At 42.7% G+C, this 25,763-nt stretch overlaps 1 protein-coding gene across 2 annotated transcripts in view; it reads right to left on the reverse strand.

Moving 5' to 3' along the window:
* The window catches only part of NXNL2 (nucleoredoxin like 2), an 849,641-nt gene that overhangs the window by 522,063 nt on the left and 301,815 nt on the right, over positions 1-25,763 (reverse strand). The window contains exon 4 of one of the 2 annotated variants that reach the window (XR_011202172.1): positions 15,413-15,510. The gene's annotated coding sequence lies outside the window, so the exon portion shown is untranslated. Of the gene's footprint in view, positions 1-15,412; positions 15,511-21,356; positions 21,480-25,763 lie in introns of those variants that run through there. The other variant, XR_011202173.1, reaches the window with a different exon arrangement.

A 25,763-nucleotide genomic window follows, 5' to 3' on the forward strand; every position in this document is an offset into this window, starting at 1 on the left:
TGGCATCAAAATGCACCCCTAAGTATTTATAACAATGGTCTGAAAAAGGTTTATTGCTCTTATGATACCAGTTGCCTCCCATAAGCCTTTTCCTACCAAAAGAAACCACTTTTGTTTTTAATAGATTTACATCCAAATTGTTCAAAGCTATATAAAGTGCAATTTGGTTAAGCAGCCGCTGTAAGCCTACCCTGGTATAGCTGAACATTGCCAAATCGTTAGTATAAAGCAAGTGACTAATCTGAAGACCACCAATCTTGGTGGAATGAGAATTAATGGCATCAAGAGCAGATGACAGGTTCGCAATGAACAAATTGAAAAGCAAGAGAGCAAGCTCATATCCCTGCTTCACACCACAAAATGTGGAAATTTTCCTAGAGAGTGAGTGGTCGTCTGCCAATTTAATGCAGGCCCAAGTGTCAGTGTGTAACTCAATTATAGCCCCCAGGAGCACAGATGGAATTCCCCAATTTTGTAATTTGGCTCTCAAAGAACCCCTGGGGACCCATTTGAATGCTGCCTTAAAATCCAGAAAACAGCAGTACAACACAGAACGTGATAATGTTGCCTTATCCATCAAAATAGATAGAGCTAATAAATTGGTGGATGTGCCCAATACAGCAGAAAACCGTGTTTGGCCAATTTCGAATTTACCCCTTCGACTCAGCCTTGGATTGCAGATCTTCTAACATGTGGCTAGCATAGTACATAGCCTCATTATCAAGCAGGGCTATCAGCCTATAATTGGGTGGATCTGACCTTGAGCCACCTTTATGTAATGTGAATTATAGCACCACACCAAGACTCAGGAATTCTTGAAGACATGACACAATAGTCAAAGAGGTTCTCAAGGTGGCCTGCCCAAAAGGTTATATCCTTTTGAACAGTGCCTGTGTAAGGCCATTGGGACCCAGAGGCCCATCTCATTTTGCCTTAAAGATTGTACAACAAAGAAGATGCAAAGAAAACGTCATAGCTTTTGATTGAAGGTACAGATCTCCAATGACTGAAGTGGGAATCAGCTCGGTACTACTAAGGAGGTTTGCACCCCCATCCCTAGCAAGTTTTCTTCAGGCATGCTTACAGAAAAATGTATGGCCAACAAGGATGCCCATTCATCCTCTGGGATGTTAACGCTGCCAAACCCCCTTTGACCATTTGTCAATTTATTAATAAGGGACCAACATTTTCTTGAGTTCGCGTTTGCGTTCGTGTCCTTACTGGCACTTATAAGCTTTTCCCAAAAAAGGTCAGAGAGTCTCGGTTTCTCTTCATAAATGGCCTTCCTATGGGCCTTCTGTGATTCCTTAAACTTAATCAGTAAGGCCTTTGAGCCAGGGCTCTTTCTAGTTGCCCTAGCAGCTTTATTACGGGCTTCTTTAACTCCTGAGTCTCCCTCGAAATAGCAAACTGAGTAGTTTAAATAGAATTATTTGCAGGTTGATGACATTTTGACCATAAGAAGGAGACAACATTATCTAACAGATTAGTTGGAGACACACTGCCATCCACTAGAGTGTCTAAGTAGTTAACACATTCAGCCATTGCTGTGCCACAAATCAGAGGCTCCATTTTATACGCTTTAAAGTCTCAATACATGTGCCGCCACCCACAACCCGAGCTGCAGCATGGTGATAAATGCTAGATTTTATAACTAAGGTCTGGGGGCGATGATCACTCTCAACCAGAGTGGATATCAAACATTTTTCAATGAAGGGGAACATTTCCACATTACAGATGGTGTAATCCAAATAGGAACATCAGATCCCATCCAACTCAGGGAAGTGTCTTGCGACAGATGGTCGTTCAGAACTTTAAATTCCATGCTGTTTAAATAGAGTTGCTTTGAGTTTTAAGAAGCATCCTAAAGAGGCTATTAATCCTCAGTCTCACTATGTCACAACTCACTGTTTCGCTAGCTGTGGTATGATTCGTTGACATTGCTAAAATATTTACATGACCGGCCACTCCAGAACCTGTAGTAATTGATACAGTATAGCCATCAACGTTACTTTTTTTTTAGGGGGCCGTTGCTTTTTCAGAAATGGTTCCATCCCCACTAACAGGGCATTAGTCAGTAAGCTTTCCGCAGACTCGTTTGTTGGAAACAAACCATCCTGATTAACCAAAGATGAACCAGTTGGCAAGATCAAATTTGTCGCCTCCTGGGGTTGTTGTAAATCGTGTTGAGCCAATTGTTGACATTAATTTGCATTTCCAGCCGAGGAAAGACTCCGCCTTTCATTCCACTGTTTTCGGAGCCTTTTTCTTTCTCTCTTGCTTAATGTATGCTGCACGCACGGATCTACTCCCAATGAAGATGATTTTAACAAACAAACTTTACTGTGGAACACAGTAAAGATTAGGGGATCGAACCGGTTTTATGGGTTCATCTTGAAAGGGGCAACCCTTTTGACAGTCTGTGCTATCCGAAGTACCTTGCTCGGGAACTCCCACAGCTTCATGCTGTCTCGGTTTATTGTCTATTAAGCTCTTTACAGGAAAGAAGTAATCATTCAATGTTTTATTTTTTTCTGTGCCAAATCAGAGTGATGCCCTGAATTCATCAAAGTAGCTGAAGGCACTGAGTAAGATGAAAACCTCTTAATTTTAGATACAACTGAGCTTGAAAAGCTAGAAAGGGATGAAAGGCTTTCTATCATTGGAGAACAACAGCAAGCTGCTTGGACTAAGTCCCCCCTAACGGGGGATCACCCCCTTTGCACACATTATGCCTGACGCAGGCATAATGTAGCGCGATGGGTTACAAAGTGGTCCAATGCATGCATTGTGCCACTTTGAAAACTATGACACAGCGATTTTAGCCATCGAACGCCACATTAGCATCGAAAGAATGATGCTGTGTCGTTAGGATGGTGCTGGGGGCTCTTAAATCAGCCCTTTGTTTTTTTGTTATCTCTGTTCGAGCTTTGTCGCTTTTATTGGAGATGCTAGTGTGGACTACATCTTTGTTCTGAAGCAGGGTCAGGTAGTGTGATTATGAGTTTCCCTTGTCTCTGATAAATGTGCCTCTTAGAATCTGATCTGTTAAGATCTTCTTCAGCCACAGGTGGTTTGTTTTCTCATTATGCAGTCTGTAGATCGTTCAACAGGAAAAATGTAGTGTTGTTTTTCCAGAAAAATCCGAATCTTGTGGTTCTTCATCAGTAGTTTGTACATAGGCTTGTAAGTGAGATTTATGTAGCTGAAACCTAGCCGAAATGTAGCAAAGTGCTGCACAGTGGTAAAGGCAAAGATACAGATAACTATGATTGGAGGGTAGCAGGTCTGTAGGAGCACAAGTACAGTGTTACTGCAGAGTGAGGTGTGTGCTGTTTAAAGTGGTGTGTCTTCTGTTAATTGAAGCAGAGTTGGGGCAGGCCTGATAGATTACAGATCGAGGGAGGATAGATGAAGATGTTTTGCCTTGCTTCTTCTTCTGTGCACTTCCTTACCTCCAATTTGATAGTGCCTTGGTTCTGGGTGTACTGGGAGGCACTGGAGATGGTGAGCTTGTCAGTCAGATTGGCACTGTTGCCAGTCACAATAGCTATTTGCAGCCCTACTCGAGCGTACTGGTGGTGGAATCCATTTAGGCATTTGTCCGTGTTTACATCATAAGGGATGCATGCTGGGATAAAATATTGTAATGAAGCCTGCAAGGCGTTGGAGTGATTAATTAGAGGGAATTTTGCATTTCTATTTTTAGTTCAATTTTTTTAAAGATTTTGAGGCTGTAGAAAAATGCACTTAAACAACCATAGGTAAGACATGAACTCGATGAACAACATAATACAGATAGTAGCCAAACCAAGAACTGCCTAAAACAGCAAATGTTTTATTTCTTCGTTTCCATATAACTAGAGGTGGGGGAGACACTGAAAGCTCGAGCCAACCTCGAGTCTTAAGCCTGGCTCCGGCTCAGCTCGCAGTCCTGTGGGAACTATTGTTCATAACGAGCCAAGCTTCCCAGTGGCTTCGGCCAGCCACCCTCGCTCTTGCTTCATGCACAAAGAGGAAAAAAAATCATTAACATTTAAGGTGAAAAAAGAGAAAGAAAGAAATACCCATTTAGTGGCTGATTTGTACTAAGTGAAACCAGAAAGTTGATTATTTGCTGCTTCCCATTTTAGCAAAACAGTGTGATCTTAGGCAAATGTTTTATTTCACTGAGCCTCCTCTTTCCTTCATAATGGCATACGGGAACACCTTCTAATACCCGATTCGGAATACCAGCTATACAAACACCTATTTGTGCCTGATTTAATAGACTAAATTGTTGCTCTGTCTATAAGAATCTGGGCCACCTACAGTGTGACAAATATCTTGACTCTTGGTTCACTAATGACACTGTCATTAGTGAGTACCTGTCCAGAGGAGTGCTATAATACCACTTAATAATGTGAAAGCTCCTAAATGTTAAAGAGGTAAACTTTTTCTAAGTTTGAAAATACATTGGGGCATATTTATACTCCGTTTGCGCCGAATTTGCGTCGTTTTTTTCGACGCAAATTCGACGCAAAACTAACTCCATATTTATACTTTGGCGTTAGACGCGTCTAGCGCCAAAGTTCATGGAGTTAGCGTCATTTTTTTGCGTGAACACCTTCCTTGCGTTAATGATATGCAAGGTAGGCGTTCCCGTCTTAAAAAATTACTCCGATGCTATTGCGTCGGATTTATACTCCCGGGCAAAAATGACGCTCGGGAGTGGGCGGGTCTAAAAAACCCGCATTTGCGCCGGATTTTAGCGAGTGGGTCAGGGCAGGCGTTAAGGGACCTGTGGGCTCAGAATGAGCCCAGAGGTGCCCTCCCCTGCCCCCAGGGACACCCCCTGCCACCCTTGCCCACCCCAGGAGGACACCCAAGGCTGGAGGGACCCACCCCAGGGACATTAAGGTAAGTCCAGGTAGGTATTTTTTTTATTTTTTTTTGTGGCATAGGGGGGCCTGATTTGTGCCCCCCTACATGCCACTATGCCCAATGACCATGCCCAGGGGACAGAAGTCCCCTGGGCAAGGCCATTGGGCAAGGGGGCATGACTCCTGTCTTTGCTAAGACAGAAGTCATTTCAATGGGGGATGGGCGTCGTAAAAAAATGGCGCAAATCGGGTTGAGGCGATTTTTTTGCCTCAGCCTGACTTGCACCATTTGTGGACGCCCATACGCCATTTTCCCCCTACGCCGGCACTGCCTGGTGTACGTCGTTTTTTTTAACGCACACCAGACAGCGCCGGCGGCTAACGCCGGCTAACGTCATTCAATAAATACGGCGCCCGCATGGCGCTTCAGAATGGCGTTAGCCGTCGCTAATTTTTTTGACGCAAAACTGCGTTGGCGCAGTTTTGCGTCAAAAAGTATAAATATGGGCCATTATATTTTGGGTGATACTTTCTATGATTTACATAGCAAACATTTTCAGGGCTCAGCTCCCTCACGGGCTCTAATAGCGAATGTATAGCTTTGGCTTCGACCTGGCTCGGCTCTCCCTGTTCATTTGTTGGCTCTCTCACCTCTACAAATAACGCTTCTGAAGGGTCTTCGCACTCGATTCTTTTTCCGCCTTCGGGGGAAGTGAGCTCTTGGTCAATGACATCCTTGAACTGGCCACTAGATGGCACTACTGTATCAGTGGCTGTTTATTCTGCGTTGAATGTTCTCGGGAGGAAACCCAAGCAGCCTAACAACAAACTCGCAACTATTTCATCATAGCCGATCATGAGTCAAGTGTTTATCGTGAAGTCAAAGAAACTGTGCTATCCTTAGGGTTCCAGCAGGTCAACGCGGCATTAGGTCTTGTCAGTATTAGGTGAAGATGTTAAATGGCTTTATGTTAGCTCAGTTCTTCTACAAATGAGTTATGTTATATGTTTTTTTTCAGAAACACGTAGCGAAAGCTCCGATATGAATGCGACTAAACAAGAAGTCCTCACCCGAAAACGCACCACCGTAGCAAGACGTCTCCAGGTGAGACATTTTATTCCGGCGGTACGTTTCACACTTTATAACGCTACTGGTGGAATCCCTGCGCTAACGCAGTAACGTATTGAAGCAGACACCATGAAATTCCCTGCAGTCTTCTAGAGAAATTATCCCACTGAAGTTAAACCGGTGCCAAGGAAGCTGAAAACAATCATAAAGAGGGGAGTGGGATTTGGAAGAATGACGGTGGTATTTAAATGTCCCACAGAACAAGTGCTTCACGGGTAAGAAAACATCACAACACGGTCCTTTCCGGCTCTAATCCCAGTGAGGAGGAAATGCTTTGGGATACCACATCTAATGAACTTCCATTTTCAACTTTCTTCCTAGGGGAAAAAGCTTCTGTGCAGTTTAATGTTGAGCGAACGACTACCTGCCCCTTTGTGAGTCAAGCAAAATACGACATAGGGGACACTGACCGCTGCCCAGTGGAACGCTGACATTGGGGCATATTTATGGGGATAGTCACGCAGCGCTGCACTTCGTGACAGGGAAAGGCCAGTTCCACCTTTTCCTCTGCGCGGGCGCCCTTTTGGCTGCCTAGTACAACGCAAGTATCCTTGAACTATGATGCTAGGGGGCCTGCGTTGAATGCAGGACTGTTTTTGTGCAGGAAGGCGCACCTTCCTGCACAAAAACAATTGTGAAAGGCTTTTTTCTCTTTCTCTGTGTGCTGTAGAATACACACAGGAGCACAGAAAGAGGAATCAAGCATTTGCAATGCAATGGGTCTCGTGTTTGCTCGACTTAGAGCTACTAGCGTTGTAAAGTCCTAACCGAACTTTTATTGCCACATAAATTGAGAATGAAAAGTAATACACTTTTACATAAGCGATCCGATTTGAAGTTCCATGCCATGAGCATGAGCGTGAAGGAGAACACAAAAGGAAACTGAAGTTCGCTCGCAGTCAAACATATCGGCAGTTATCCATGTAACAGAGTTGATGTTATGCAAAGCGCTCGACTACTGCCCAGCGAGATTGCACTGCATAGGAAATAAAAAGAAAAAGTAGTCCAGAAGCCATGCGGAAAACCTGGAGCCTCGTAAGTTTTCAGTAGTTGGCTGGTGCGCTGGAGGAGGGCTAAACACCGGAAAAGGTATGACGTACGCATGCCTTTCACAAATGAAATCAGGCGATTTTTGAAAGGCAAGCCCACGAACCAACTAAACTGATGGGCATGCGGTGGGCGTAGTTAAAAAAAAACACAGAGAGATTACAGCAAGATAAAGGGCTTGCATGCTCTACCGTAAAAAATAGAAGAAATCAAGATATTTTTCCTTGTTAAACCACACCTGGAAAGGAGTAGGTTTTTGGTGCATTCCCAGTCTACCACTTCTGGTAAATCTGGGAATGAGCCAAAATCCATGGATGATGTGTGGGAACACACACACAACACCCATGAAAATTGCCTCACTGTGCAAAATAATGTAACACAGAAATTTGCTCTGTGTTGCATTACTTAAGATTTATGAAGCCACTTAGGGCAATGCAAGGTGGCTTTGCATGGCTACATAAATCTCAGTTAAGGTTTGCGTCGTGCATATTCCAGGTTGCGTGGTGCAAATGCAACTCAAACTGGGTCATAAATGTGGCCTTGTTGCAGCATTCTGTATATCTCACTCTGACCCTCATTATGAGTGATCACTGAATCGGATGGGGGCTGGTAGCAGCAGCCAGCCCTTAAGAATTCAGCAGATCGCTTTACTTTGACCCACAGATTTCAGCAGGAATTACCATTATCACAGTAATGCATTCTTTGTAATATCCCCATATAGAAGGGAAGAGTGTTGTCACTGTTTGCTCAGATTGTCAGATTTTGAGCAAACTGCCAAGACTCCACACTAACTTTGTCCCTTTCCCCTTTTGGTCTCACATTTTATCCCCTTGATTGGCACATCCCTGCATTATTCAAGTTTTTTAGTAAAATGACACTTTTGCCATTGACCTTTGGAGCATTATTTTTTATAATAAAACATTCCACAAGAAGGAAGAAAATGTTTAGGGTAACAGCATTCAGTAAAACCAGATAAACTCAGAAAGTGAACTAGCTTCAAATATTTTGGACACAAATAAATAGATCACAAAAATGGACTGCTTCAACCTGGCCCTGTTAAAGAATTTGTAGCCTGAAAAAAGAGGGATAAGACACATTTCCTGGATCGCTGCTTCAGGTTCCCTGGCCCAGAATCATCAAACAAACCAAAGGAAAAGGGCACTGATGGGAACATGTTTCATGAAAGAATGAGAAATCTCATATGTGGAACAAGCAAGAAAGAACATGTTCATCTCTTTACCCTTCACTTCAATCCCAGTCTAGTCGTTTGTTTCCAATCACAAGTTTCACTCGAAAATACCCCTTCCATAAACTTTTTCTAAATTGCAGTTCCCTTAAAATAAGTAGATTTTTCTGCAACCTACCCTAAAACCTAGACTGTTAAAGTTTCAAAAACGTTGACTGCTTTGAGGGCCACCTTTCTCACACTCACTCTGGGCAAGGATCCAGGCAAACTGTAATTGTGCAAGCTGCACGGAAAGGTGAAGCAACAGGTTTATCGATATCCGTTGACAAAATTATTTTGTTTGCCACCAGCCTCTTCAGTTTTACCACTGCAATTGTAAGCATTGCTGTTTTCCCCGGTATGGATAGGCAGAATATCTTGCCACCTATGTCTCGTGCCCAAACTGACTCCATATTCTCTCTTTCTTTTCTTATTGGACCTCTTATTCTGGTCTCAGTGGCCTACTTGAATTACGTCTAATGGATCTGGCACCATTGGGATCAGTGAGACGCATTCTCTGCTTCTTTCCGTGGACTTCTCCCCAGTCCATACTGAATTACTTAGCATGTAGTACTGGAATGTAGGGGGACATGCAGAGGATGTGTTCCGGTACAGTGGTGGCATGGATCTCAATTGTCTTGCAGGGCCCTTAGGCTGTTTCTCCCATGGGGATTTGAGGGTCACTTTGCCCCAGCCCAGCTACCATCAGTTAGTTGAGGCAGGACTGCCCTGCACCTGGGATGTGTTAGAGGTTTAAGAGTACTTCCAACATGATCCCTTTCCAATTTTTTGGGGCCAGCCTCTTATAGGGGTTCCTACTAAAGTCACAATGTAAGAGGGAAATAATTTAAAATTCCATTTCTCTTCTGAGCTAGGAGACTTTGTTACAATTTGTTGTATCTCATCTAGTATTTCTGGCTCCTGGTGCCTGGAGCGGAATGTTCTGCCTTGTCAAGTTCTGATGGCTGGGCGAAGCTGGACTTGGGGGAAGCGGAGGGTACCTTTTTGTACTTCCAGGGCAGCTCCATATCTATGTTAGGAATTAAACTTTTTTTTAAATCACTTACCGGGTGTATTGTTGTTACTACAGGTTTATCAGTGATGACTGGAGCTGCCTCACAAGCCCCACTTGCCACTTCATTTGTGTGTAAATTGCATGTCCAGGTTAGCGTGGTGTATGGCTGCTAACGACGCTGCTCCCTGGACATCTCTTCAGACTGGATTGTCCTGTGCTGAAGTGCTAATCGATATCACAGTTTGTTCCATGGCCTGGCACCACCATGAGTACCGGTACTGTTGCTGGCTGGAAACGGCTAGGTGTATCCTCTTGGGGTACATTTGGTGGTGTCCTAGTTATCTCAAAGCTCTCCTAGATATCTCAAATCGCTGTACCGATTCTCCAGCTGTGGGGCAGGCGCTGCCTTGAGTCTTTCCGTCACAACGCGTTGATGTGTGGACTTTCCCCTTCAGATCACCAGCTTGCACTTCCAAGGGCCAAAGGACTGAAGGTGGACCACTTGGCAAGTCAGGACTCTCAGCAGACGAGCCCAGGCATTGGCGGAGGACGTATGTGATGTCCCTGAGACTTCTTAACAGTAGACAAGCTCAGTCGAAGCACTTAGAGAACCTTTGGAAGCAGATATAAAAAGCAAAGTCCAGTCCTTTCACTCTCGGAGAAGTAGCCAGCAGCAGGCCAGCACAACAAAGCAACAGGCAGAGTGGCAGTCCCTCCTATAGCATCCAGCTTTTCTTCCTGGCAGAATTTCCTCAGTCCAGAAAGATTCTAACTATGTGGTGTCAGTGGTCCAGTACTTATACCCATTTCTGTCTTTGAAGTAGGCAAACTTCAAAGAGAATTCTTTGTCGTGCACAAGACACTGCCTTTCCCAACCCAGGTCACAGATACACTCCAGGGGGTTGGAGACTGCTTTGTGTGAGGTCAGACACAGCCCTATTCAGGTGCAAGTGTAATCTCCAGCTCAGGATGACCCCTCAAGAAATACAGGGCACACCTCGGCTCCCTTTTTGTGACTGCTTAGAGTGAATGCACAAACAGCCCAATAGTCATACTGACCCAGACGTGTATTCAGCAGATAGGCAGAGGCACAGAATGGTTAAGCAAGAAAATGCCCACTTTTTAAACAGTGGCATTTTCTAACTGACAATTCAAAAACCAACTTCACCAAAAAATATACTTTTAAATTGTGAGTTCAGAGACCCCAGACTCCATATCTCTATCTGGTCCCAATGCAAAATAATTACACTGAAAAGGTATTTCAAAGCAATCCCCATGTTACCCCATAGGAGAAATAGGTCTTGCAATAGTGAAAAACGGAATTAGTAGTATTTCCCTATCAGGACATGTAAAGCACACCAGTACACATCCTACCTTTTAAATACACTGCACCCTGTCTATGGGGCTGTGTTGGGCCTAACATAGGGGTGACTTACAGGTAAATAAAGGGAAGGTTTGGACCTGACAAGTGGGTGCACTTGCCAGGTCGACATGGCAGTTTAAAAGTGCACACAGAGGCAGTACAGTGGCAGGCCTGAGAGATATTTACAGGGCTACTCGTGTGGGTGGCACAATTAGTGCTGCAGGCCCACTAGTGGAATTTAATTTACAGGCACTGGGCACACACTGTGCACTGTACTAGAGACTTACTAGGTAATCAAATATGCCAATCATTGAGAAACCAATCAGCAATACTTGTTGGGTAGAGAGCATATGCACTTTAGCACTGGTTAGCGGTGATAAAGTACCCACAGCCCTAAAGCCAACAAAAACAGGTCAAAATATTGGAGGAAGAAGGCAAAACATGAAAAGTGACATAAAAACAATGTGTTACAATTATATGTTTTATAGTATAGCAACACTGCACCCTAACAAACATAGTAAGCTATATTAAGGAAAGTGTTGGACATTTAAGGGGTTAGATTTACTATTCCCACTCCAATGTAAGTATATTCAAGAAATTGCTGGACTTTAAAAGGGGTACATTTAATATCCCCAACACAGTCTCACCCACACTGTGAAAGTATTGGACTTTAATAGGGGTATATTCTCACTCCAAACTAAGCTACACCGGGGAAATCTTTGGCCACTGAGGGGTTAGATTTACTATTCCCACTACAATCTAAGCTACATTGGGGAAAGCATTGGGCATTAAAAGGATAGATTTGAGGGGGATATGTTTACTGTTCTCACTCCAATCTAAGCCACACTGAGGAAAGTGTTGGATATTAAAGGGGTTAGGTTTACTATTCCCACTCCAATCTAAGCTGTATTGGGGAAAGTGTTGGACATTAACAGAGTTTGATTTAATATTCCCCCTCCAACATAAGTTACACTGGGGAAAGTGTTGAAAATTATTAGGGGTAGATCTAATACTCCCAGTCCAATCAAAGCTACATTGGGGAAAGTGCTGGACATAAATCAAATCAAATCAATAACATTTATAAAGCGCGCTACTCACCCGTGCGGGTCTCAAGGCGCTAGGAGAAAGGGGGGGTTACTGCTGCTCGAATAGCCAGGTTTTTAGGAGTCTCCGGAAAGCGGAGTGGTCCTGGGTGGTCCTGAGGCTGGTGGGGAGGGAGTTCCAGGTCTTGGCCGCCGGGAAGGAGAAAGATCTCCCACCCGCCGTGGAGCAGCGGATGCGAGGGACGGCAGCGAGTGCGAGACCAGAGGAACGGAGGAGGCGGGTGGGGACGTAGAAGCTGAGGCGTCGGTTGAGGTATTCCGGTCCCATGTTGTGGAGGGCTTTGTGTGCGTGGGTGAGAAGTCGAAAGGTGATCCTTTTGCAGACTGGGAGCCAATGCAGGTGTCTCAGGTGTGCGGAGATGTGGCTGTTGCGGGGTACGTCGAGGGTGAGGCGTGCCGATGCGTTTTGAATGCGTTGCAGGCGATTTTGGAGTTTGGCTGTGGTCCCGGCGTAGAGGGTGTTGCCGTAGTCCAGGCGGCTCGTGACAAGGGCGTGGGTCACGGTTTTTCTAGTGTCGGCGGGGATCCAGCGGAAGATCTTGCGGAGCATGCGGAGGGTGAGGAAGCAGGCGGAGGACACGGCGTTGACTTGCTTGGTCATGGTGAGAAGAGGGTCCAAGATGAAGCCGAGGTTGCGGGCGTGGTCTGTGGGGGTCGGTGCGGTGCCGAGGGCCGTGGGCCACCAGGAGTCGTCCCAGGCGGACGGGGTGTTGCCGAGGATGAGGACTTCCGTTTTTTCAGAGTTCAGCTTTAGGCGGCTGAGCCTCATCCAATCTGCGACGTCCTTCATACCCTCTTGTAGGTTGGTCTTGGCGCTGGCGGGGTCCTTGGTGAGGGAGAGTATAAGTTGGGTGTCGTCGGCGTAGGAGGTGATGATGATGTCGTGCTTGCAAACGATGTTGGCGAGGGGGCTCATGTAGACATTGAAGAGTGTCGGGCTGAGCGATGAGTCTTGAGGTACGCCGCATAGAAGAGGTTAGATTTACTATTCCCACACCAATCTAAAGAGCATTGGAGAAGAAATTGGATGTTGTGGGGGAGATAGATTTACTATTCCCACTCAATTTCAAGCTGTACAAGGGAAAGGATAATATTTACTAGTGCAACTGAAATAAAGCTAAATATTTAAAAAGTGTAAATTTAAATTACAATATAACTAAAATAAATATGTACATTTTCTTTTCTTTTTTTTTTAAATGTAGTCATATAAATGTTTTATAAAGTTGCTAAATTAATTGTAAGAAATAAATCTATTTAAAATATTTCTAAATACTCTTGTCACTATATAGCTTTAAATATACTTCAAACAGAATTGCTTTAAAACTAACTTACTTTACTACAAAATAAACACAAAAAATTACACTAACATTAAAACCTTAATAAATGTCCCTAAAAAGTAATTGAAAAAAAACATGCACATTGATGTATATTTAAAATGAATTGATAGAACAATATTAAAATAAAAAACATGCAAAATACTATAAAAGGAATTTAATTTCATGAACAAAAATAAATATTTTTATAAAATACTTCTAACATATCACTTACAAATCGTTGACAAAAGACTTTCTTCATAATTCTTGAAAATGAAAAAGGATTACTTTAAAGAAAATTTAATCAAATAAATATAGAAAACAATTTCAATGTATATTTTTGTAAAGAATTAAAAAACAAATGTAAAAATGATCCAACTTTTTTCTACACAAACCCTAAAACATACCACTAAAAAATGAAAATTACGTTGACACACTAAAAAAAAAAATCAAAAAAACAATCAGAATATTCTGAGACAATTTGCACATTAATTTAAAAATAAAAACATCTTCACATTTCAAATTTGAAAAAATACTAACCTAAAACACTACTCTCGCAATATCACTATAAAAACAACATTGCACTTCTACAATATTAAGAACTTTAAAAAATAATGAAAATCATGTACCATTATGGTACTACAATACGGTGGGAAAAATGAAATTGCATACAGCTAGATTGTATACAACAATATTGTTAACAATGATGTTAAGTACAACACTGAATTTTGGTAGAACAAGATCGCTCATTCTTTGGGTTGGCTATGTTATGTGAAAAATATCGGTTTAGCTCATTCAGTATATTTTACACAATATCTAAAATCTTCATTTAAATTACTAGAATAATAATATATACAACAATATTGTTAACAATGATATTAAATACAACACTAAATTTTGGTAGAACAAGATCACTCATTTTGTGGGTCATTCAGTATATTTTGCACACTATCTAAAATCTTCATTTAAATGACTAGAATAATATTGTTCACGTTATCGTAAAGCCATCCCTTCATGCAGTGACCTATTTACTATTCATGTCCTTGGTAACTGATGTCTGTCCGTTGAGGCATTCATTCATCAGTCCAACTTTTGACCTGTTCTCCTATTTACCCACTCATTCACAAAACTAGACAAACCTGTCAGCCAATAAATTAGAACTTTAACTTACAAAATAGCAAGACTGATGAACTTTTCTCATACTGTTCTGTTAAATGGTTTAAAATATTAATTTTGATTTGAAATGTTTATTTGCACGCATATGGCCGCAATGCCTTGGTTGCAGAATGTTTTCTCCTTTAATTTTTCTCACTTATGTTTGGAAAGAAAATGCAAAAATACCAATTTCACAAGCTTGGCAGACCTATTGGCTTTGCAGACGGGCTTTCCCATCCGTCAAACTCATAATGAGGGCCTATGTCTCTAGTGAAATCTAATCGCAGCCTAGAAAAAGTTTCAAAGAAGCAAATAAAATGAAAATACGTAAAAAAATATATACATAAGGACCTACTAGAATGCTGAGCATCTATTAAGCAAAGAACATTTTAAAGCAGCAAAATAAAATGTATTCAAATTTTCATAAAGAAAAAAATGTGTATAGCTCTCATGTCATGTTTGAGTGTGTTCATCCATCTCTGGCTTTTTAACCAATGGAACTTTGAATTCTATGGCTTGTTTTTTGCATTGACTAAAATAGGAATTGGCCTATATTCCAACATGCAGACTGCTGGTGGCCAATCAACATGCGGCGTGGTAAAGGAACCCTACTCAACAATGGCAAATTTATGTTTTACCCTAATACATAATGGAACATTATTGTGTTTCATATTCGGCCTCTTCCTATACCCCCTACTGCAAATCACACTGCAGATCATAACACACACAGCCCTGTTTCTATGAGCTATATGTCACGTACTGCTTGTCTGACGCTCAGCAGTTCTCACTTAAGATTCACCACCAACTGCTCCCATGCAGTGCATCACTAGTGCTTCCCAGGGGAAAGCCTCTTCTCATGGTTGTGTTTGCATTGATGAGTGGTGTGAACTAAATACTGCAAAACTGAATATCTGTAGGTGCACTGATGTGTGTGGTGTATAGAAGCGTGCTTTATTTGTACATCTGTACTATAATAGGGTGTGCCTCCAAGTGCATGAACAGTGCAAAATCGAAAAGTCTATACTTTTTCAGTTCTTTTTATTTTAGAGAACAGGCAACCAACTATGCGGTTTAAGTTAGTCAAATATTTTACTACATAGATTTCAACTTTTTGTTGGGAAAGTCCAATTAAACATGTATCAGGGGTTATTCTGCCAGAGAACTGTGTATACATCCTTTTTCAATAAAAAGCTATTTTACCTCTTAAACGTAGTGGATGCAACTTTCTTAACTCACTGTTGCAATTAGCCGATATAATTAGAAGTCAGAATTAGATGTCACCCCATGTAGGTGGCGGTCTGTGGGAACAAAGAAAATATTATCAAAATACAATTTCTAGCACACTCTAGCAATGCACATTAATCTAACAATTCTTAAATGTTATACCAAAAGAAAGAGCGGGATAGAGATGTTAGCATATCCAGTATACCACACACTTTCATGCATGCACAGACACAAACAAACACATGCCCACTTTCCCATTATCAGCACCAAACTTCACAACAAAACACAGCCTCATATTTTCAGCTATACTTTTTTACTTTTTTAAATCCAAAGTTTTATGTATGAAATCATGTTATATTTACTTTGGAAATACAATATTATTTTTTTATTATTTTTTTTCTTTTATGTGTAGAGGGGAACTGCGCTACAATATTTTTCTTATGACCTTTCATGGTTTAATGTGTTATAATATATTATCTCTTGCGTGTTTACATAATAATAGCCTGCGTTTTACACAGCGCTTCATGCCTAACGTCTACTGTCTATAAGCATTGTACACAGCCGGGATTGTTATTATTCAAATTAACTGTCTGCCTTGCCCATATTGGTCACTGCATATGTCAGTGGGCAGCACTTAACACACTGAGCCAGCCTGCCAGATTAAACTGCATATCCTGAAAGTTAATAAATGAACAGCATTGTATTTCTACAAATACAATGTCATAGGGCATTGCTTCCATCTAATCATCAAAATACAAAAATATTAGGGTATTTAAACTAAAAATACTGGGATGGTACTGGGATAGCACTGACGTGGATACAAAAATGTTTTGTATTACACAACCCACTCCATAACCTGATGGTCTGATTATGTGATAGAGTTTAAGGGGATTGTGAGCCTGCGGATCAAACAAAAGAAGTATCTGGAAGTGTGCCAGTTATGTAAGGAATGTGTTGGCATGTGCAGGGTGCACACACAGCTACTGCACAGAGGAGAGACAGAGAAAAGAGTTTTAAAATGTGAAACACAGGGTAAATGTGTTTATTTGTGCAAAATAGATAGATATGCCTCCTGTGCCTACCTTGCCTAAACATTTTAAAGTAGAGCTATTTATTACACACACAAGATAATATACATTGTTTGTGCTTATCTTCTTCATTAGTACACCGTAAACAATGAAAGAAACCCAAATAGAACTCCAAATAGAACTGCAAAACAGTTAATATTCTTCCAATAAAACTGTATTATCAAAAATAGGGCACAGTGAAAATACAGCAAAGTTTGTTATATAGCAATTTAAGTAGAAGTTACCTTCATTAAGATGGGTTCTAGTCACTCCAAACATATTTAAAAATACAGTATTTTGTTGTCATAAAATGTAATTAGCTTTGAGATCTCGTTCACAATAGTCAGTATTGGTGTCTATACTGATACGTGATATGTGAAAGATAGGTTGCTTCCCGTTTTGTGAATTCTACAGTTCATTTACAGAAGACTGAAGCAGTGCCTCCTGGTACCATATGGATTGTAGAATGTCACTATAAATTCTATATTGCAAATAGCCACTAAGGCAATAGTAAGTAGGTAACAGGCAGATGTGTAGTTCGGAAAAGACTATCATTCCGGAAATGGGACCATGCCACGACCAGACTGAATACCTCTCTGAGATGTATCCTTCAGAGGGTTGCCCTTCTGAATGAACCTTCTCAGAAGTGTCCTGTTCTTATGCTTTACTGGAAGTTAACTTCTTGTTGGTCTAAGATGTATGATTTATTATATTTTTTATAAAATGTTCATTTCCTTTTTAATTTTAATAGAAGATATTATGGTGGGGCAACATGCATCATCTCTTTTCCTGGGAGCAGTAAGAAGTGAGGACAAGCAAAGGCATTGTATTGACATCATAGGCAGCATAAAGTAGCAGGCAGAGCAGCAATCGCACTCTCTTATTGCAGTTCCTGGAGAAAGATAAGTATTCCCCTGAAGCTTCCTCTTTTAAGTCGATTACTGCCACTCTTTCACTTCAATCCAGTAGGTACCCTTGATTTCTTTCCTTTGAACCTTTACCGCAGATCCAGATTGGCTAGGCTACTCTCTCCTTATATGTTTTCCTCCATGAGCTACACAGCTTTTTAAATAACCCATGTTCAATGTTCTTTGCCCTCGCATTTCCCTTTCTACTAACTGGTTCCCGTTCCCTTTATTTAGGCAGCTTCTTCCTCTGTGAGTCTTCCCACCTCTGCACCTGCTTTATGTTCTACAGCATCTTTTAACTTCTGTTCACACCATCATGACTGGCTACACACAATGCCCCTCCCAGAAATGTTCTGACATGCATCTCATTGTTTACATCACCTTCCATCCTACAGCATGCAACACTTTTGATAGCGGTCTCCAGAATGCGCTCCAGCATCATTTAACTATATGTCTCCCTTCTTGTTCTGCACTCATGGACAGTAGCCACTCATGCCATGCCCGACTCTCCTCCAATGTTTGCATCCAAACAGAGATTTTCATAGCTTTAGTGAAAGTAAGATGTGAGAAGGTCAGTAGTCGCACTCAGGTTTAGTTGAACTCGAAACTGTTTATTAAAAGGCTTCAAAGTTGCAGAGTCCCATCCACAAGATCCTCCTTGAATCCAACCTCCAGTCCATTTGAATCATCACATTCTTGCAGAAACATACTTCAGGACCATGAGTTGATACTGCCCTAGACATTGATGGTCCCATTAGGATTTCTTCAAAGGAGAAGTATGTGGTGACTTGTATTGGTATATACTCCAGCTGTCCACAGGTGAAGATTGTGAATTACATTTATAATTATTTGAGAGGGGAGGTTTCCCATCAGACTTATTGGCTGATAGAGGAGTGCAATTAACTTCCAGAATTACGGAAACGTTTCTGAATGAGAGAGGAAAAAAGCACACGAAGACAGTGGTACATCATCCTGAATCCAATGGCACGATAAAACGCTTCAACAAAGTGGTGAAGGCTTCAATTCAACATTCTTTGGTGTGATTTGTGAATTGGAAAGATGTATTGGTGAAGAAGGTGAAATTATATAGGTTAACGCTGCATTCCACCACAAGTGTCACACCTTTTGTGCTATTTAGGAAGAGGATTACAAACTGTGTCATGTGTCCCAAGTGAATGAATGAAAGACGGTTTAGTAAGATAGTTCAAGAGTTGTGTGATGATAGCTGGAAGGAGAAGGAAAGGGAAAAAGTGTTGAAAAGAAAGAGGAACTATGATAAATGCAAGCAGTTACTGTAACTCATGTCAATGTAGGTGATTGGGTTAAAGTTGAAAATCCTCGTAACGGGGGAAATGTTTCTAAATTCAATCAAGCTATGAAAGTGATAAAGTAGTTCAAGAATGTCTTTAATGTTATGCTAGGGAGTAGCATGAGCTAACCATTACCAAAGTTACAGAATCCAAAAATAATTAAATCCAAAGTTAAAAAGAAACCATGTAATTTGCTGACCTTATTCCTCCAGAAATCTTGGATAATTGAAAGAGGGATTACTGCATAAATTCAGAATAAGAAATTATGTTTTGAGGCCCCTATTCCTTTTTGTATGCATCTGATGGGTTTCTTGTTTTCCCCAGCACTTTACCAGAGTGAGAAGGTCAAGAGTCACACACAGATTGAATTGAAATCCCAACTGTTTATTGAAAGGCTTCAAGTTTACAGGATCCCATCCATAAGATCCTCCTCGCCTCCAACCTCCAGTTCATCTGAACCATCACATTTTATGCCTTGCTTCTATACCCTTGATCTAACCCAAGGTTCTACATACTCAATAGAATACCACAGGTCTTGATTTTATTAAAAACACAGAGGCAAGTATTATGCCATCTTTTTAGCCTTTATTAGATATCAACCTATCAAACTACAGTACCCATGGTGCCTAGAAAAGCAACTACTCATGAGATCACAATGGCACCAACAAATCAAACACTATTATGCAATCATATTCTCACACTTCACATTATACTCACTGTGTACCTTAATCATACTAACATGTGAAGCATTTAAGCATTTAAATTAAAAGTGATCATTGTAGAGACTAAGGGGGTCATTCCTACCCTGGCGGTCATAGACCGCCAGGGTAGGTGACGGAGGAAGCACCGCCAACAGGCTGGCGGTGCTTCCGGGGGCACTCTGACCGCGGCGGTAAAGCTGCAGTCAGAAAAGGGAAGCCGGCGGTTTCCCGCCGGCTTCCCACTGCCCCAGGGAATCCTCCACGGCGGCGCTGCAAGCAGCGCCGCCATGGGGATTCCGACCCCCTTCCCGCCAGCCTGGTTCTGGCGGTTTTCACCGCCAGAACCTGGCTGGCAGGAACGGGTGTCGTGGGGCCCCTGGGGGCCCCTGCAGTGCCCATGCCACTGGCATGGGCACTGCAGGGGCACCCTAACAGGGCCCCACATTGATTTTCAGTGTCTGCGTGGCAGACACTGAAAATCGCGACGGGTGCAACTGCACCCATCGCACACCAGCAACTCCGCCGGCTCCATTTGGAGCCGGCTTCCTCGTTGCTGGTGCTTTCCCGCTGGGCGGGCGGGCGGCCTTTTGGCAGTCACCCACCCGCCCAGCGGGAAAGTCAGAATCACCGCGGCGGTCATTTGACCGCGCTGCGGTGTTCTGGCGGGGGAACTTTGGCGGGCGGCCACCGCCGCCCACCGAAGTTAGAATGACCCCCTAAGAGATTTATACTTGTGTGTGCTAATGTTCAGTTGAAACATGCTTACATGTGTTCTTTATTCACATTTTACACTTACACTTCAAGTTATATTTGCATATGTAAACATGTTTTCTTTTATTCACATTTTGCATTTTTACACGTATAATTATGTATTCGAAGTGCATATTAAATGCTCGGTTAAATTAGCCTGACTACAGGCCTCAATTGAAATGCTTTTTGCTTTGTCCACAGGTTCTCTTTGTTTTGCAGGTTATTGTTTGTATTAGACTGTTGATAGTGAAGCCTAGAGGAAAAACGTAGCAGTGAATGTGGAGACTCAGTGGTCAAAAGAAGCCTTTTGTTCATTATGTACCAGGACGGAAAGATGCTCAAGGTTCAGAACTGCAGTAACCGTTCAATTGAAGGGATATTGCAGATGAACTTAAGTAGTGATTTGATTGGTTCCTGTGGTGTGGAAAAATATTAGAATAGACTTTGAGGGGTATAGACCTCTCTACTTCCTTTCCCTGCAGTTGTTAAGCTTTATGCTAAACACTTATTTCCCTTTTCAAAGAATTAGACAGGAATCTTTACCATGCTGACAGCATTCAAACTCCCTAATTAGAAGCCCTGATTAGATGACCCTATAGCTGACCAGTGTTTAGCAGAGTGAATGGAAATGTCTTTATGGAACACCTGTTCCTTATACTCTGTTTCTATTTTGTTGTGGCTGTTACTACTCTGTATCTCTTCTTATTGCTCCTAAAGCTATTGAGTTATTTCAGCTTACCAGATGTAAAGCTGTATTGTTTGAGCTTGATGCTAATTTGCATATATATTGGATGGGTTCATACTTTGTAATAAATACCTTTTCACCCTGCTTTTAATTCCTGGTCCTCATCTTGGAGTCGCATTGGTTTCACAAGTTTTGAATGTATTGTTGATGCCTACCCTCTTTTAATGCTTCACATCAACCAACAAAGGTCCATAGACCAATGGGGAAAATCTTTGATGACTTTACTAAGAGATTGCACTATACTTCCCTGTGCGCTCTCAATAGGAATACTATAAAACATTTTGACTGAAAGCAATAAGTCCTATTTTTTGTGTGATTACATCAAGAAAATTGTAAGAAAAGAAAGAAACAAACAACAACTGAAAAAGCCAACAGGAAAGTGAAAAGGTCTCTGATAAAATCCATCATAAAACTCACAGCATTGATTCTTGGCAGATATAGAGGTGAGCAAGGTGAGAAATCCTTTTGGAACTGATGTCCTTTCACAGGATGGATCCTGAAAGATGATCTCAGTCTGAAAGTCTTCCTCACAATGTCTGGTTTGACTTTTCAACAGTTCCTGCTAAAAAGATGGTAGGATTAACAACGGAGTAGAGGGATAATACTTGCCTATGTGTCTTTAATAAATCAAGACTTTCTTTCACTAAAGCTAAGCTAAGAAAATCTCAATTTCATTACAAGACTGGAGACCCCTATTATGCTGATTTAAGGCGTATTAACTATAGAATAAGCCACTTGAGGAATGAGATAACTGTAGAACATACTAAAGATAGAAACATTAGACCAATCAGAAAACTTCATAATGCTGTACAAACTTGCCCCAGACCAAAAGGTTTTAGATGCCATTGCACCTCTAGAGGAATGTGTTCCAAAAGCAGAAGTGTGATACCTGCCAAGTCCACTATGTATCTGACCCAATGAGCTAAGGCAGAGGAAGAAACTGGGCCGAAAGATATGAGGTGATGAGGAGGACAGTCTCAAATGTTTGGTCCTTGCAATGTATTCTCCCAGGCAATTACCCACACAAAGTTTAGGCTGAAGAGGAAAATATGGACTGAAAACAGACAACATATTTCTTTGAGTTCTTCCATGAACCTCAAAATATACACTATGTACACTATATGGTGTATATTCAACAGAAAAGGTATCTTGAGCTTCGACATTGAAAAGAGGTTTCAATGAGACCAGACAAAGAAAAACAGTCAGGTTTGTAGAAAGGAATTTGAAAGAGAGAGATGAATGTTCAGTCAAACTCAAAAACAAATTGAGAATCACATTAACATCCCACGTATGATTATATTTCAGCAAATGTGGATTAGAAACCCTTACTCCTTTTTAAAGTAGGCATTTCAAAGGGTGCTTATCCACAGGTTTTCTGACTACTCTAAGATGTTCAGCTGAAATTGTTGTTCTATGAGTTTTATAGTTCTTTATGCCTTCTCTTGAAAAGCAGGAAACCCTAAAAAAGAGGCTATCAGAATGGCACCCGCTGAAAAAGGATTTGCACCCCTCTCCACACACCAGTATTGCAGGCAAACCAGGCTGACTTGTATAACTTCCCAGACAGGATTTATCAGGAGCGAAGAAGCTATATGATGCCGTAATTGACCCAGAACCCGAGATATCAAGAAGAAGAGTGGAAAGGCATAATTCAGTTGAAGCCACCAGTCCAAAAGGAAAGCACAATTGCTAGGCCTGTGGATCTGGTCTCCAACTTCAATGTGCTGAGATTTGTGCATTCTACCAGACAGCAAATAAGTCTGCTCCGAAAGGACTGAATTTTGAAAACTCCTAGGGTGAAGAAGCCAGCTGCTTGCATCTTGAAGATGCCTGGAGCACCAGTCTGCAGCTGTATTAAGATTTCCTGGTAAATATTCTGCCTGCACTGAAACAGTTTTGGAGACAGAACTCCCAAAGACTGGCGAGCTTTGGATATTCACCTGTATGCCTATGAGTGATACTGTGACATGTGAAGACTTAGGCAGCATTTCCAGCAACCCCAGATGAAATTTGTCTGCTTGCTACTGATGAGGGACAAAATCCAGAAACATATGCATGTGCCTAGGGATATACAGCACTATCTGTACCAACACTGGTAAAAATCTACAGTCAAATGTGAAGTAAGCATTAATTGTGTACCACAGTTACCATAATGCAAAGAGGCGAACTGTGCTAGGATGTGAGGCAGTGTGTTCCCAACCCAGCTTCTGTTCAAAAGGCTACCTTGAGCCAGCAAGCTGGTGAGCTTTGGAGAGCCACCTGTGTGTCTGTGAGTCTTACTGTGACGTGTGACGATTTAAGCAGCATTTCCAGAAACTCCAGATGAAATTTCTCTGCTCTCTACTGATGAAGGACGAAATCGAGAAACATATGCATGTGTCTGGAAATATACAACAGTATCTGCACCAACTTTGGTGGAAAACAACAGCCAAATTTGAAGTAAGCACTAAGGGCCAGATGTAGCAAAGTTTGGCGAGTCGCAAATGGCCCGAATCGCTATTTGCGACTGTGCAAAATCGGAAATGGGATGCAAAAATCCCATTTCCGACTCGCAAAAAGCGATGCGAGCCGTTAGCGACTCGCAAAAATTGCAACCCCATTTAGCAACCCGCAAATTGGAAGTCGCAATTTGCGAGTCGCAAACCATATGCAATTGCAACTCGCAAATTGCGACTAGTCGCAAAAAGCCCAGATTGCATGTCCCATTTACCACTAACTAAGAGCAGGTGGTAACCATTACCAAAGTATAAAAGGAGACCCAGAAGGCATCTGGGTTACCCAAGATGGCAGAGATATACCTGATAGCAGTGAGGAGGAGAGTCCATGCAGCCCAGCAGAGGAGGAGGAGGAGCCAGAGACAGGAGAAGATTTACAGAACAAGGCAGACTCTTTTTCAGCAAACTGAGGAAGAGATCTATGACAAATACCGCCTTAGCAGCGCAGCCATACTAGAATTAATTGAATTACTAAAACCACAGCTAGAACGCCAGACTTTGCGCGGCTGCGCCATCCGTACGCATGTGCAAGTGCTATGCTCACTGCAACTCTTGGCCTCAGGGAGCTATCAGGGGGTCATTGCTGTGGCAGGTGGGGTATCTCAAAGTGCACTGTCAAGGTTCCTCAGGGCATTCCTAGATGCCATACTCACACACATGTCTCACTTCATATACCTACCCAGGAATGAGGCAGAAATTAACAGCACCAAGCTGGACCAGATTGCCAACTTTCCCCATGTCATAGGGTGTGTAGGTGGTACACATATTCAAATATGCCCCCCCTGCAAACCTGGAATATCTGTTCCGTAACAGAAAGTGTACCCACTCACTGAATATACAGGTTGTTTGTGACGCCCATTATGTCATCACTGACATTGTCGCAAAATTTCCAGGCAGTACCCATGACTCCTACATTTTTAGGCACAGTGGGATACACCAACGGCTGGAACGTGGGGAGTTTGGAGACGGATACCTCCTAGGTAGAGCTGCATACACCTCGTAGACATACACACAGGTCACTGTGCACACCAACCAGGACTTTCTAACAGTGTACTGTTTGTGCCCAACAGGTGACAGTGCATATGCACTACGGCCATGGATAATGACTCCGTTCTTAACACCCAGCAATGATTCCAAGAGGCGATACAACAGTGCACATAAGAGGACCAGGAACCTGATTGAACGCACCTTCGGATTGCTGAAAGCAAGGCTCAGATGCCTCCACCGCAGTGGAGGTGCCCTCCAGTATACCCCCATTACAGCATTCAAAATTGTTGTCGCATGCGCCATCCTGCACAATATTGCCACCCGACGTGGGCTACCTCTCACCCCTGCAGACCCAGATTCAGAGGATGAAGAGCAGGAGCAACCATATCGCCATCATGGGGATTGGAGTATTGCAAATCAAGGCCGACTGAGACGGCAACACATCGCAACCCAATACTTTGGAAGGTACGTGTCAACTTCAACCATACTCACCTATTGACCAAAAACTCCATTTGTGGAACAAAAAACTATTTAATATGTGCAGAAATTGAACTATTTACAATGCCTAACTGTTCATGTACATCAAAAAGCAAACAATGCTTGGAGCACATTGCTGTCATGTGCCCCAACATCAGGGACAGGGTTCAGTCTATGTCCTACGGCGGCCTCTGCCAGCCTGGCTGGTCCCAGGTTGGTCTGCAGTGCTCTGCCTGGTACTCCCACTCCGGAGCACCCTAGTGTTACTGGCAGAGACACTGCTCACAGTGGAGCCCTCTTCGCTGTCCTGGGGGGTGTCCCTTGTGGCGCTGGACACATGCCGTGCCTCCATTAAATCGATCACATGTGTGATCCTGCCCAGGCCTCTAGCCACATCCCCTGCAAAGTGGCCCATTTCAACTTGGAGGCCAACTGTCCTTCTCGACAGGCCAGTGGTGTTGACTGCCAGTCTGCCAATTGAAGTGGCCATCCTGTCCAGCCTCTGGAGCAGCTGACGGTCCCTGCGCCGCCCACCCTCGCTCTGTGACAGTAGTCCTGCCACCAGTTCCCGCATGGACAGGGCTAGGTCCCCAGTGTTTCTGCCAATGACGTTCAATTGGGAATGGAGCTGCTGCATGCTGGCCTCATTGCTCCTCACAAAGTGGTGCAGAACCCCACTAATTCTCCCTAACATATTGTTCTGCAGGCGCTGACCACGGAGCAGGTGTGCCTCGGTGATGGTGGTGGATGGACACCCGGACTCAGCCTGCAGCCCTGCTCTCCTGAACCTGCGTCGCCTGCGCAGCGGTGTATGCCCTGTGAGCTCTACTGTGGCACTCCCGGCTATTGCTGGCGCAGCCTCCGGAACCACAGTTGCAGCAGGTGTT

This window comes from Pleurodeles waltl, chromosome 1_1 (assembly GCF_031143425.1).
Source record: "Pleurodeles waltl isolate 20211129_DDA chromosome 1_1, aPleWal1.hap1.20221129, whole genome shotgun sequence".
NCBI classification, from domain to species: domain Eukaryota; kingdom Metazoa; phylum Chordata; class Amphibia; order Caudata; family Salamandridae; genus Pleurodeles; species Pleurodeles waltl.